The 13,236-nt window shown below is 43.2% G+C and overlaps 2 non-coding genes across 2 annotated transcripts; one reads left to right on the top strand and one right to left on the bottom strand.

Annotated features, from left to right (window-relative positions):
- Nucleotides 1–268: 268 nt before the first annotated feature.
- Nucleotides 269–359, bottom strand: trnar-ucu (transfer RNA arginine (anticodon UCU)). Its single transcript is given in 2 exon segments — nucleotides 269–304; nucleotides 323–359. It is a non-coding gene; the product is annotated as a tRNA-Arg (tRNA).
- Nucleotides 360–6,709: 6,350 nt separating this feature from the next.
- On the top strand, nucleotides 6,710–6,782 carry trnaf-gaa (transfer RNA phenylalanine (anticodon GAA)). Its single transcript has one exon. It is a non-coding gene; the product is annotated as a tRNA-Phe (tRNA).
- Nucleotides 6,783–13,236: the final 6,454 nt, after the last annotated feature.

The following is a 13,236-nucleotide window of genomic DNA, read 5'->3' as shown; positions in this document are numbered from 1 at the left end:
AATCAACTACCTGCTTGCCTGTGATGTCACAGCTTACCAGATCCTCACCAAACAGCTCCTTGCACTGCACCGAAGAAAGAACCAAATCCTGTCTCCTCACCCCAGCGGCTCTCTGTTTCCCTGCTCTCACTCTCCATTGTGACGTCACTCCTCAATTTTTTTTCCCCTGCTCTGCTCCTCTCTCTCTCGCTCTGTCTCCGAGTCTGTGCTTTTGACGCATTTCTTCATTTGTTGTTCCGTTGTGCTCCTCTGTTTCTGGTCCAAAATCTGACTCTGGTGGGACTTGAACCCACAACCTTTGAATATCATCTTAATCATGATTTAGAAGTCCAACACGCTATCCATTGCGCCACAGAGCCTCAGACATTTTTATTGACATCACTAAGGCCTTTGATCTTGTCAGCAGAGACGGCCTCTTCAAACTGCAATGGAACATCGGCTGCCCTCCTGACCTCTTGGGCATCATCTCTTCTTTCTACGAGAACATGCACAGTTCCATCAGTTACAATGGAGCAACATCAGACGCTTTCAAGATCAGCAGTGGGGTAAAGCAGGGCTGCGCGCTGGCGCCAACTCTCTTAGGAACAGAGGAACATCGGAGTAAGCTATTCAGCCCGTCGAGCCTGCTCTGTCATTCAATTCGATCATGGCTGATCACCTGCCTCAAAGCCCCTTTCCCATGCTATCCCCATATCCCTTGATGTCATGAGTATCAAGATTTCTATCAATTTCTGTCTTGAACATGCTCAATGATTGAGCTGCCACAGCCCTCTGGGGCACCGTATTCCAATGATTCACCACCGTCTGAGTGAAGAAATTCCACCCATCTCAGTTTTAAATGGCCTACTCCTTATTCTGAGACGATGTCCTTTGGTTTTAGACTCACCAACCAGGGCAAACATCCTGTCTACATCCACACTGTCACGCCCTGTAAGAATTTTGTCAGTTTCAATCAGATCACCTCTCATTCTTCGAAACTTTAAGGAATACAGGCCCAGTTTCCTCATCAGACAATCCCACCATCCCAGGGATTAGTCTGGTGACATAAAAACAAGAAATGCTGGAACCACTCAGCAGGTCTGGCAGCATCTGTGAAAAGAGAAGCAGAGTTAACGTTTCAGGTCAGTGACCCATCTTCGGAACTGACATATATTAGAAAAGTCACAGGTTATAAGCAAGTGGGGTGGGGGTGGGGCAAGAGATAACAAAGGAGAAGGTGTAGATCGGACAAGGCCACATAGCTGACCAAAAGGTCATGCAGCAAAGGCAAACAATATGTTAATGGTGTGTTGAAAGACAAAGCATTAGTACAGATTAGGTGTTAATGGACTGAATATTGAACAGCAGGAAGTACAAACCTGAAAAAACAGTAGGTAAGCAAACTGAACAAACTGAGATGAAATGAAATAAATGCAAAAAAAAGATTAGTCTGTTGACCCTCTGCTTCACCCCCTCTATGGCAAGTGTATCCTTCATAAGATGAGGAGACTAAACTGTACACAATACTCCAGTGCGGATTCACCAAGGCTCCAGACAATTGCAGCAAGACATCTTTACTCCTGTACTCATGACCCCTCGTGTGGGTACAGCATACCATTTGCATTCCTAATTGATTGCTGCACCTGCACAAGAGCTTTTAGTGTCTCAGGAACAAGGACACCCAGGTCCCTTTGGACATCGACACTTCCCAACCTCTCACCATTTAAGAAATACTCTGTCTTTCTGTTTATTCTACCAAAGTGAATAACTTCACACTTATTCACATTATATTCCATGTTCTTGCCCATTCACTTAGCCTCTCCAGGTCCCCTGGAAGCCTCTCTGCATCCTCCTCACAACTCACACTTCACCGAGCTTTGTGTCATCTGCAAACTTGGAAATATTACATTTAATCCCCACATCCAAATCATTTATATAGGTTGTTAACAGCTGTGGCTCCAACACTGATCCTTGCAGTACCCCAATAGTAAAGGCCTGCCATCCTGAGAAGGACCCGTTATTCCTGCTCTCTGTTTTCGGTCTGTTAACCAATTCTCAATCCATATCAGTATATTATCCCCAAGCCTATGTGCTCTAATTTTGTTTACTCACCTCCTGTGTGGGACCTTACCAAAGGAAAATGCAAATACCACACATCCACTGGTTCTCCTTTATCTGTTCTATAGGTAACATCCTCAAAAATCTCAACAGGTTTTTCAAACCTGTTTTCCTTTTCATAAATCTATGTTGACTCTGCCCAATCATGTCATCATTTTCGAACTGTCTAGTTATCACATCCTTTATAATTGGCATATTCTTCTCCATGCTGCTATTGCACACTTTCAATTACTCAGATACAGGTGTTCACCTGCACATCAGAGCTGACGACAAGCTGTTCAACTTGGCAAGACTGTGCGCCAAGACCAAAGTGGGTAAATTCCTAGTCTGTGAGTTGCTATTTGCTGATGATGCTGTGCTGACATCCCATAATGAAGTTCAGTCACAGCAGCTTGTAGATCGGTTCTCCCTGGCCTGCAAAGAGTTTGGACTGACAATCAGCATCAGGAAGATGAAAGTTACGGGCCAGGACGTAGAGACTCCACTTTCCATCAACATCGACAACCTCACTTTGGAGGTTGTCAACAGCTTCACATACCTTCAATCAACAATCACCAGCAATCTGGCCCTTGATGCTGAAATCAGCACCAGAATTGCCAATGCTGCAGCTGTCATGTCAAAGTTGAGAAGACAAGTGTGAACCGACAGCAAACTGACCGAAAATACAAAGCTCCACGTGTACCAGGCTTGTGTTCTCAGCACCCTCCTTTATAGTAGAGAAGCATCAACAACTTATAAAAGCCAAAAAAAGCGGCTGAACAGCTTCCACCTCCACTGCCTCAGATGGATACTGGGCATCTCCTGGCAGGACAGAGTGCTGAATGCGGAAGTACACCAGCGTGCAGGGATCCGCAGCATGTTTGCCCTCTTGAGTCAGCGGTGACTCTGTTGACTGGGCCAAATGGATGACGGTCACATTGCCAAATACATGATCTATGGTGAGCTTGCTATCAGCATGAGATCAACAGGTCAGGGAAAAAAATCAAGTCCTTTGGAGAGGTTTGAGTTAATTCAGGAGAGTGGGCATGGATTTATCAATGGGAGTTCATGCTTGACGAATCTAACTGCATTTGTTGATAAACGATCTGAGAATACTGATGAAGGGAATGCAGTGGATGTTATTTATATGGATATTACGAAAGCATTTTATAAAGTACCACATAAAAGGGTGGTTAACAAAATTGGGGTTCATGGATTAGGAGCGTCAGTGTCCATTTGGATAGTAAATTGTTTTAAAGACTGAAAACAGCGAGTCATATTAAATGGTTCTTGGTCAGACCGGAGGATAGTGGACAGTGGTGTTCCCCAAGGGTCAGTGCCAGAACCACTGCTTTTTTTGCTGAAGGTAAGTGACTTGGATCTTGGAATACAGAGTAGAATCTCAAAATATGCCGATGACACCAAACCTGGAGGAGTGGCAAACAGTGAGGATGATATGAACTCCCTGCAACAGGACAGTGATAGGCTAGCAGAATGGGCAGACAGGTGGCAGATGGAATTTAATAGTGACAAGTGTGAGGTGATGTATTTTGGCATAAGGAATAGGGAGAGGCAATATATACTTAATGGCACAGTTATAAAGAGTGTGCTGGAATAAAGGGACTTGGGGTTCATGTGCACCGATCTTTGAAGGTGGCAAGACATATTGCGAGAGTGGTTAGCAAAGCATATGGGATCTTGGGCTTTATAAATAGAGGCATTGAGTACAAAAGCAGGGAAGTTATGCTGAACCATTATAAAACTCTGGTTAGGCCCCAATTGGAGTGTTGCTTCCAGTTCTGCTCAGCAGACTTTAGAAAGAATGTGAGGGTCCTTGAGGGGATGCAGAGGCGATTTACCAGAATGGATCCAGGGATGGGGGATTTTAGTTACAAGGTTAGGTTGGAAAAGTTAGGATTATTCTGCCTATAACAAAGGAGATTGAGTGGAGAATTGATAGAGGTGTATAACACCTCTAGAGAACAGGCCATCCTAGACTGGGTATTGTGTAATGAGAAAGGATTAGTTAACAATCTTGTTGTGTGGGGTCCCATGGGGAAGTGCGCCCATAATATGATGAAATTCTTCATTAAGATGGAGAGTGAGAGAGTTGATTCCGAGACTAGGGTCCTGAATCTAAACAAAGGAAACTATGAAGGTATGAGGCGGGAGTTGGCTCTGATAGATTGGGGAACGTTACTTAAAGGGTTGACAGTGGATAGGCAATGGCTAGCATTTAAAGAGCGCATGGATGAATTACAACAATTGTTCATTCCTGTCTGTGCAAAAGTAAAACAGTAAGGGTGGCTCAACTGTGGCTTACAAAAGAAATTAAGGAAAGTATTAGATCCAAGGAGGAGAAATATAAAATGGCCAGAACAAGCAGCAAACCTGAAGATTGTGAGCAGTTTGGAATTTAGCAGAGGAGGACAAAAGGATTGATTAAGAAGGGGGAAATAGAGTATGACAGTAATCTAGCAGAGAACATAAAAACTGACTGTAAAAGCTTCTCTAGATATGTGTCGAGAAAAAGATTAGTGAAGACAAATGTGGGTCCCTTACAGTCAGAAACGGGGGAATTTATAATGGGGAACAAAGAAATGGCAGACCAATTAAATACATACTTTGGTTCTGTCTTCACAAAGGACGATACAAATTACCTCCCAGAAATGTTGGGGAACATAGGGTCTAATGAGAAGGAGGAACTATATGAAATCTGTATTAGTAGGGAATGTTTGGGAAATTGATGGGATTGAAGGCCGATAAATCCCCAAGGCCTGATAATCTGCATCCCAGAGTACTTAAGGAGGTGGCCCTTGAAATAGCAGATGCATTTCTGGTCTTTTTTCAAAATTCTGCGGACTCTGGAACAGTTCAAATGGATTGGACGGTAGTTAATGTAACTCCACTATTTAAAAAAAGAGGCAGAAAGAAAACAGCGAATTATATACCGGTTAGCCTGACATCAGTCGTGGGGAAAATGCTGGAGTCCATTATAAAAGATGTAATAGCAGAGTGCAATAATAACTCGTCTCCACTCCTAGTATTTCTAAATCCCACACATTCACTATAATGTGAACAATTATTTCCTGTTGTGTCTCTCTCAGATTTGTAAACTTCACTGTATTGGAGTGAGGTGACATCTACTGGCGGGAAGCAAGAACTGCAATCAAGCAGCAGAAACTCCACAGTCTGTCAGGGTTCAAGAAACATTGCAATGGGAGGAAACAGCGAAGTGGTTTGATTGAGTAGATGGAGACATGATTCCACTTGTGGTGGTGTCTGAAGCAAAGGCCAGAAATACAAAATTGTCATTAATAAAAGAAATGAGGAATTCATGAAAAATGTAGTAACGTAGTGAATGGTTAGAATGTGGATAGAATAGAAAGTGAGATTGGATGGACAGAAGCAGTTTGAAAGGATGGCTGAAACAAAAGGTGAGTGCCCTGAAACGTTAACTGTGTTTCTCTCAGCACAGATGCTGCCAGAGCTGCTGAACATTTCCAGCACTTTCTGTTTTTATTTCAGCATTTGCAGGATGTTGCTTTGATCTGAAAAAAAAAATGGATGATCGGCTGGGGGGTTCCAGTGAAATTCCACAGCAGCTAAAGAAACCTGACTGGTCAGTGGCTCGTTGGTCTAGGGGTATGATTCTCGCTTATGGAATGTGCTTGATTAACATGTAAGAAATCCAGGGTTCTAATCCCAGATGATCCCTGGCCTGCTGGCATTTTTAGATTAATTTTATCTATCGGTTTCAGCCTTGCAGAAGGTGGAATTGACTTCCAAACAGAGCTGGCTTGAGGACCAGACAACTGGATTCAAAGAGCTTGTCGACAAAATTGCAATTAACGAAATGTACAGATAGCCAAGTGGGAATATAAAGTTGTTGCTGTAATTGTGACTTGACTCCAAAAACAACAGGACTGGGTTCTGGACTGGAATGGAATGGAATCCTTCAGTGTTTCTGTTGTTTGGCTTGCATTGACTCATCGATTTTCTTGTTTTTCACTTTGTCGATGCCTTTGAATAATTGTGGATCCTTCTTCAGGGTGTCTTCTTTCACCAGGTTGTTCTGACCTCTGATGATGTTCATTGTAATCAGCTTCAATTCGCTGTTAGTTTTGGAAGTGAGCAGATTTCCTTTGCTTGAGTCTACAACATGGAACTCAGTCTGACATGTGGACCCATGGGAGGATTTGAATGCCATCCCTGCGTTGGAGTTGCATCCATCCAATAAGAGACCGAGTAGAAGTGACAGTTCTGTCAGTCGAATATGAGACTTTTAATGGCAGGGTTGTGAGTTTGAGTGCCATTCTGTTTTTCCCTTTTGTAAGGCTTCATGAGCAGAGAGTACAGGGAGTGTTTGAAATGAGCAAGTCTCGCTTTGATTCAGGACTCTTACCTCTCAGCAGCATCTCACTATGAAAGATTGAATTTGATCTCATTTCATTCTCAGCTCGGTGTCTGTGCGGCTCAGTGGCACTTCTGGCTGTCTCCCGCTTCACAATCCATCAGTACTGAGAAAGCAATGGGGAATATTACTCACATGTTGTGTTCTTTAATTTTTTGGAAAACTTGAATGTATGTATATTCTTCCAAAACAAGGACACCAAGCCACTGATAACGTAGGGCTGAAATAGCTCAGTTGGGAGAGCGTTAGACTGAAAATCTAAAGGTTCCTGGTTCAATCCCGGGTTTCGGCAGTTTTGCTTCCTTATGCGTACCTTGCCTTGGTCCTGATTTTCCGGTTGCACAATTTACTTTGAAATTATTTACCAAGCACCAGTGGATTGAATTTGAGAACAACACAGAGTCATTTACAGCACAGAAGGTGGTCGTTTGGCCTATCACGTCCATGCTGGCTCTCCCCGGAGCAATCTAGTCAGTTCCACTCACCAGCTCGGTCCCTTTCCTCCTGCAAGTTTGTTTCCTTCAAGTATCCATCTAATTTCCTTTTCAAATCATTGATTGTCTCTGCTTCCACCACACTTGTGGGCCAAGACATTACTACCCACAGCATAAAAAATTCCACCTCATCAAGGATGGGAAATACTTATATCATCTTTATTTGCTTATTCTCTCTTTCTCTGAGAATAGACTGACAGTCAACATGAAAGGAAACCCAAAAATCTTCGAGCAGCATGTAAATGATAAGTGGGTTGTAAGAGGTTGAGTCGGGCCTTTGAGGGACAAAAAGGATAATATAAGCTTAGAGGTGCAGGGCAATGTTAATCTACTTAATGAGTACTTTGTATCAGTGATCACTAAGGAAGTGGAATTTGACAAAATATCAGTCGAAGTGAAGAGAGTAGAGTCAATGGAGAGGGTACAAATTGAGAGAGAGAGGTACTAAAAAGGCTGGCTGTGCTTAGGGAAGATAAATCACCTGGTCCGGATGGCTCACATCCCAGGTTGCGAAAGGAAATGCGGATGCAGATAACGGAAGGGCTTGCTATAATCTTCCAATCTTCCCTGGATACGGGGGACGTGCCAGAGGATTAAACAGTGGCAAATGCGACACCCTTATTCAAGAAAGGGTGTAAGGACAGTCCGGGTAACTACAGGCTAGTTAGATTAACAGCAGCGGTGGGTAAGGTTTTGGAAAGAATAATCAGGGTAAAAAATCAACAGTCACTTGGAGAGGTTCGAGTTAATTAAGGAGAGTGAGCATGGATTTATAAATGGGAGTTCATGCTTGACTAATCTAACTGCATTTTTTGATGAACTAACAGAGCAGGTTGATGAAGGGAATGCAGTGGATGTTGATTATATGGATTTTAAGGAAGCGTTTGACAAGGTACCACATAAAAGTGGGGTTTACAAAATTGAGGTTCGTGGTATAGGAGGGTCAGTGTCCAATTGGATAGAAAATTGGTTTCAGGACAGAAAACAGGGAGTCTTATGAAATGATTCTTTGTCAGACTGGAGGATAGTCGACAGAGGTGTTCCCCAAGGGTCAGTGCTAGAACCACTGCTTGTTTTGCTAAAGATAAAGGACTTGGATCTTGGAATATTGAGTAGAATCTCAAAATGTCCCGATGACAACAAACTTGGACGAGTGGCAAACAGTGAGGATGATATAAACTGCCTGCAACAGGACAATGATAGGCTAGCAGAATGGGCAGACAGGTGGCAGAAGAAATTTAATAGTGACAAGTGTGAGGTGATGTATTTTGGCATAAGGAATAGGGAGAGGCAATATTTACTTAATGACACAGTTCTAAAGTGTGTGTTGGAATAGAGGGACTTGGGGGTTCATGTGCATCAATCTTTGAAGGTGGGAAGACATATTGCGAGAGTGGTTAGCAAAGCATATGGGATCTTGGGCTTGAAAAAAAGAGGCATTGAGTACAAAGCAGGGAAGTTATGCTGAACCATTATAAAGCTCTGGTTCGGCCCCAGTTGGCGTGTTGATTCCAGTTTTGCTTACCACACTTAAGAAAGAATGTGAGCGTCCTTGAGAGGATGCAGAGGAAATTCACCAGAATGGATCCAGGGATGGAGGATTTTAGTTACAAGGTTAGGATGGAAAAGCTAGGGTTGTTCTACCTGCATCAAAGGAGAGTGAGGGGAGAATTGATAGATGTGTTTTCGGCTATGACAGTTTTAAATAAATTGGCAAGGAAACATTGTTCCCGTTAACTATTGGTACAAGGACTAGGGGACACAGATTGAAGGTTTTGGACAGGAGATACAGGGGGAATGTGCGCAAGAACTTTTTTACACTGATTGGTGATGATCTGTAACTCGCTGCCCACGAGGGCGTTGGAAATGGAGATAATCGAGGATTACAAAAGGAATTTGAATGGGCACTTGAAGGAAATACTTTTACAGGGCTATGGGGATCGAGCAGAGAAGTAATAACTCGTCTCCACTCCTAGTATTTCGAAATCCCACACATTCACTATAATGGGAACAATTCTTTCCTGTTGTGTCTCTCTCAGATTTGTAAACTTCACTGTATTGGAGTGAAGTGACATCTACTGGCAAGAAACAAGAACTGCCATGATGAGATCAGCCATGATTGTATTGAACGGCGGAGCAGGCTCGAGTGGCTGACTTGCCGACTCCGGCTCCTCGTTCTTATGTTCATAGAATCATACAGCACAGAAGGAGGCCATTCGGCCCCATTGTGCCTCTGCTGACTCTGACAAAAAGATGCAATTAGTCCAACCCCCTGCCTATTTCCCCATAATCCTGTAGAATTTCACTTTGAAATATTTGTCCAATTCCTTTATGAAAGTTATAATTGAATCTGTTTCCACCACCCTGTCAGACAATTCATTCCAAATCCGAATCAGTTACTGGGTAAAAAGATCTCTCCTCACCTCCCCTTGACATTTCTGGCCAATTATTTTAAATCTGTGTCCTCTGGTGACTGACCCCCAGGACAGTGGAAACAGTTTCTCCCTCTCTACCCTATGAAAATCCTTCATGATTCTGAACACCTCTATTAAATCTTCCCTTAACCTTCTCTACTCTGAGGAGAACAATCCCAGCTTCACCAGCCTGTCCAGAGAACTGACACCCCTCATCTCTGGTATCATTATAGTAAATCTCCTCTGAACTGTCTCAGAAGCTTTGATGTCCTTTCTAAAGCCTGGTGCCCAGAACTGGACACATTACTCGAGCTGAGATCGAGCCAGCGACGCCCACATCCCACGAACGAATAAAAAAACGCTCCCGAACCAGTCCCCAATTCTTAAGCATTTATCGACGCTCCCTGCCTAGTCCCCAAATCTTATTCATTTAGAAACGCTCCCTGCCCAGTCTCCAACTCTTATTCAATTATCGACACTCCCTGCCCAGTCCCCAATTCTTATCCATTTACAGACGCTTCCTGACCAGTACCCAAATCTTATTCATTTAGAGACGCTCCCTGCCCAGTCCCCCAATTCTTATCCATTTGCAGAAGCTCCCTGCCCAGTCCCCAATTCTTATCCATTTACAGACGCTCCCTGCCCAGTCCCCAATTCTTATCCATTTAAAAACGCCGTTTCGGGAAGCCTCACCGGGAAAAACTTCACCACCGCCATCCGCAGGGATACAGATGGGATTGTTCCATCTTATTGTGGCCCTGAGGCCCTGCTCCAGCTGTGTGAGCCCGCAAAGTCTTCTCGCACTTTGTGAATATCCCGCTCCAACTCCGAACCCGCAGCTCCTGCTGCTGACAAAGCTCTCTACCGCGCCTGCGCGCCCCGCTCCTGTCACAGATAGGGCGGATTCTAGGCCGCTGAGCATTCTGGGTATCACACCTGTCATTAATGCTATTCTTTCAGCTGAAAGGTTTTATTCCGTAGATTTCATGACCTGGAATCGTCGTGAGTGTTTTCTTTTGCACCTGTCAGTGCCTGGGAGGATAGAGTCAGCTTCACATTGTAGCCATGAGTTTCTGGTGCGAGAAAGTGGTGTTTAACTCAGTATATTTCAGTTTTTGGTCTGTGACTGTGGGTATTATTCAGTACTTGTTTGTTTCTGCTATTGCTCTGTGAGTTTCACCACATATCTTTCAACAACTTGGATGTGAGCATCAGCTTTTGTCTATATCTATCAGTTTCTGAGAAGTGAGAAAGGGTTTGATTCTATCCCTATCAGTTTCTGTTACATGCATGTGTCTTTAATCTGCACCTCCTCTGAGTGTGTCTTCGTCTCTGTACTTGTAGGTGAGTATGTGTTTTGCTTTGTATCTCTCAGTCTTTGAAGTGTGAGCCTGGGTTTGTACCTAATTTCCTTTGTACCTTGCAGTTGGGATATGAAAGAAAGATTTTTACACGTTCCCTGCCAACTGCTGCTACGTGACTGTGGGTTTCACACTGTATCTGTCAATTTCTTGTCTGGTAATGCGAAGTTTACAGTGTACCTGTCAGTTTCTTGTATGTGAGTGTTGATTTCACTCTGAAAAGAATCATAGATCATAGAATAGTTACAGAACAAAAGGAAGTCATTGTGCTTGTGCTGCTTCTATGCACGAGCAACTCAGCTCATGCCACAGACTCATGTATTCCATGAAAACATGCAATTTTTCCACTTCAGATAATTATCTTATACCATTTTGAAAGCCATGGTTGAATCAGCCTCCATCACACTCTCAAGCAGTGCATATCAGATCTTAACCACTCGCTGTGCAAAAGAAGTTTTTCCTCATGTTGCCTTTGGTTCTTTTGCCATTCACCTTAAATCGGTGTCATCAGGTTACAGAGCCGTGAATAATATTCCCCATTGCTTTCTCAGCACTGATGGATTGTGAAGCAGGAGACAGCCAGAAGTCCCACTGAGCCGCACTGACACCGAGCTGGGAATGAAATGAGATGTAGTTCAATCTTTCACAGCGAGATGCTGCAGAGAGATGAGTCCCGAATCAAAGTGAGACTTTCTCATACTTTTGCTGAATTTCATTTCAAACACTCCTTGTACTCTCTGCTAATGAAGCCTTAAAAAGGGAAAAAACAAAATGGCACTCAAACTCACCACCCTGAAATTAAAAGTTTAATGTTTGACTGACTGAACTGTCACTTCTACTCGGTCTCTTATTGGATGGATGCAACTGGATTCTCCAACGCAGGGGTGGCATTCAAATCCTCCCATGGGTCCACATGTCAGACTGAGTTCCATGTTGCAGACTCAAGCAAAGGAAATCTGTTCAGTTCCAAAACTATCAGTGAGTTGAAGCTCATTACGATCATCATCATCAGAGGTCAGAACTACCTGGTGAAAGATGACAATCTGAAGAAGGATCCACAATTATTCAAAGGCATCGACAAAGTGAAAAACAAGAAAATCGATGAGTCAATGCAAGCCAAACAACAGAAACACTGAAGAATTCCATTCCATTCCAGTCCAGAACCCAGTCCTGTTGTTTTTGGAGTCAGGTCACAATTACTGCAACAACTTTATATTCCCACTTGGCTATCTGTACATTTAGTTATTCAAGCTCTTTGAATCCAGCTCTCTGGTCCTCAAGCAGGCTCCATATGGAAATCAATTCCGCCTTCTGCAAGGCTGAAACCAATCAATGACCTTAAACTAAAAATGCCAAAGAAGAAGGACTTGTCCAGGATTTGAACCCAGGATCTCTCACACATTAATTAATCACTCACCCTAAGCAAGGATCATACCCCTAGATGAACATGCCACTGATATCAGAACTTCCTTTTAGCTCCTGTGGAATTTCACTGGCCGCCAAAGCCGACCATCCATTTTTTTTTCAGAGCGAAGCAACATATTGCAAATTCTGAAATAAAAACAGAAAGTGTTGGAAATGTTCAGAAACTCTGGCAGCATCTGTGGAGAGAGAAACAGAGTTCACCTTTCAGGGCGTTTACCTTTTGTTTGAGCCATCCTTTCACACTGCTTCTGTCCACCCAATCTCACTTTCTATTTTATCTAGATTCCACCCACTCACTACCGAAATACATTTATCATGAATTCCTCATATCTTTTAATAATGACAATTTTATATTTCTGGCCTTTGCTTTGGACTCCACCACAAGTGGAATCATGTCTCCACCAACCCAATCAAACCCATTCACTATTTCCTCACATTGCAATGTTTCTTTCACCCTGACAGACGATGGAATTTCTGCTGCTTGATTGCAGTTCTTGCTTCCTGCCAGTAGATGTCACCTCACTCCAGTGCAGTGAAGGTGACAAATCTGAGAGCACACAACAAGAAGTAATTGTTCACGTTGTTCATTGTTCAGTGAACAGGTCCCTCTATTCCTGCACACTCTTTAGAACTGTGCCATTAAGTATATATTGCCTCTCCCTATTCCTTCTGCTAAAATGCATCACCTCACACTAGTCACTATTAAAATCCATCTGCACCTGTCTGCCCATTCTGCTCGCCGATCACTGTCTTGTTGCAGGTGGTTCATTTCATCCTCACTGTTTGCCACTTCTCCAAGTTTGGTGTTATCGGCATATTTTGAGATTCTACTCTATATTCCAAGATCCAAGTCATTTATCTGTCGCAAGTAAAAAGCAGTGGTTCCAGCAGTGACCCTTGGGGAACAGCACTGTCGACAACCTTCCAGTCTGAGAATGAATCATTTATTACGACTTGCTGTTTTCTGTCCTTAAGCCAATTCTCTATCCAATTGGACACTGACCCTCCTATTCCATGAACCTCAATGTTGTTAATCATCCTTTTATGTGTCG

The sequence above is a fragment of the Heterodontus francisci genome, unplaced genomic scaffold, assembly GCF_036365525.1.
Source record: "Heterodontus francisci isolate sHetFra1 unplaced genomic scaffold, sHetFra1.hap1 HAP1_SCAFFOLD_58, whole genome shotgun sequence".
Taxonomy (NCBI): domain Eukaryota; kingdom Metazoa; phylum Chordata; class Chondrichthyes; order Heterodontiformes; family Heterodontidae; genus Heterodontus; species Heterodontus francisci.
Note: the sequence above shows the minus strand (reverse complement) of the source record. Positions and strands in the feature narration are given on the sequence as shown.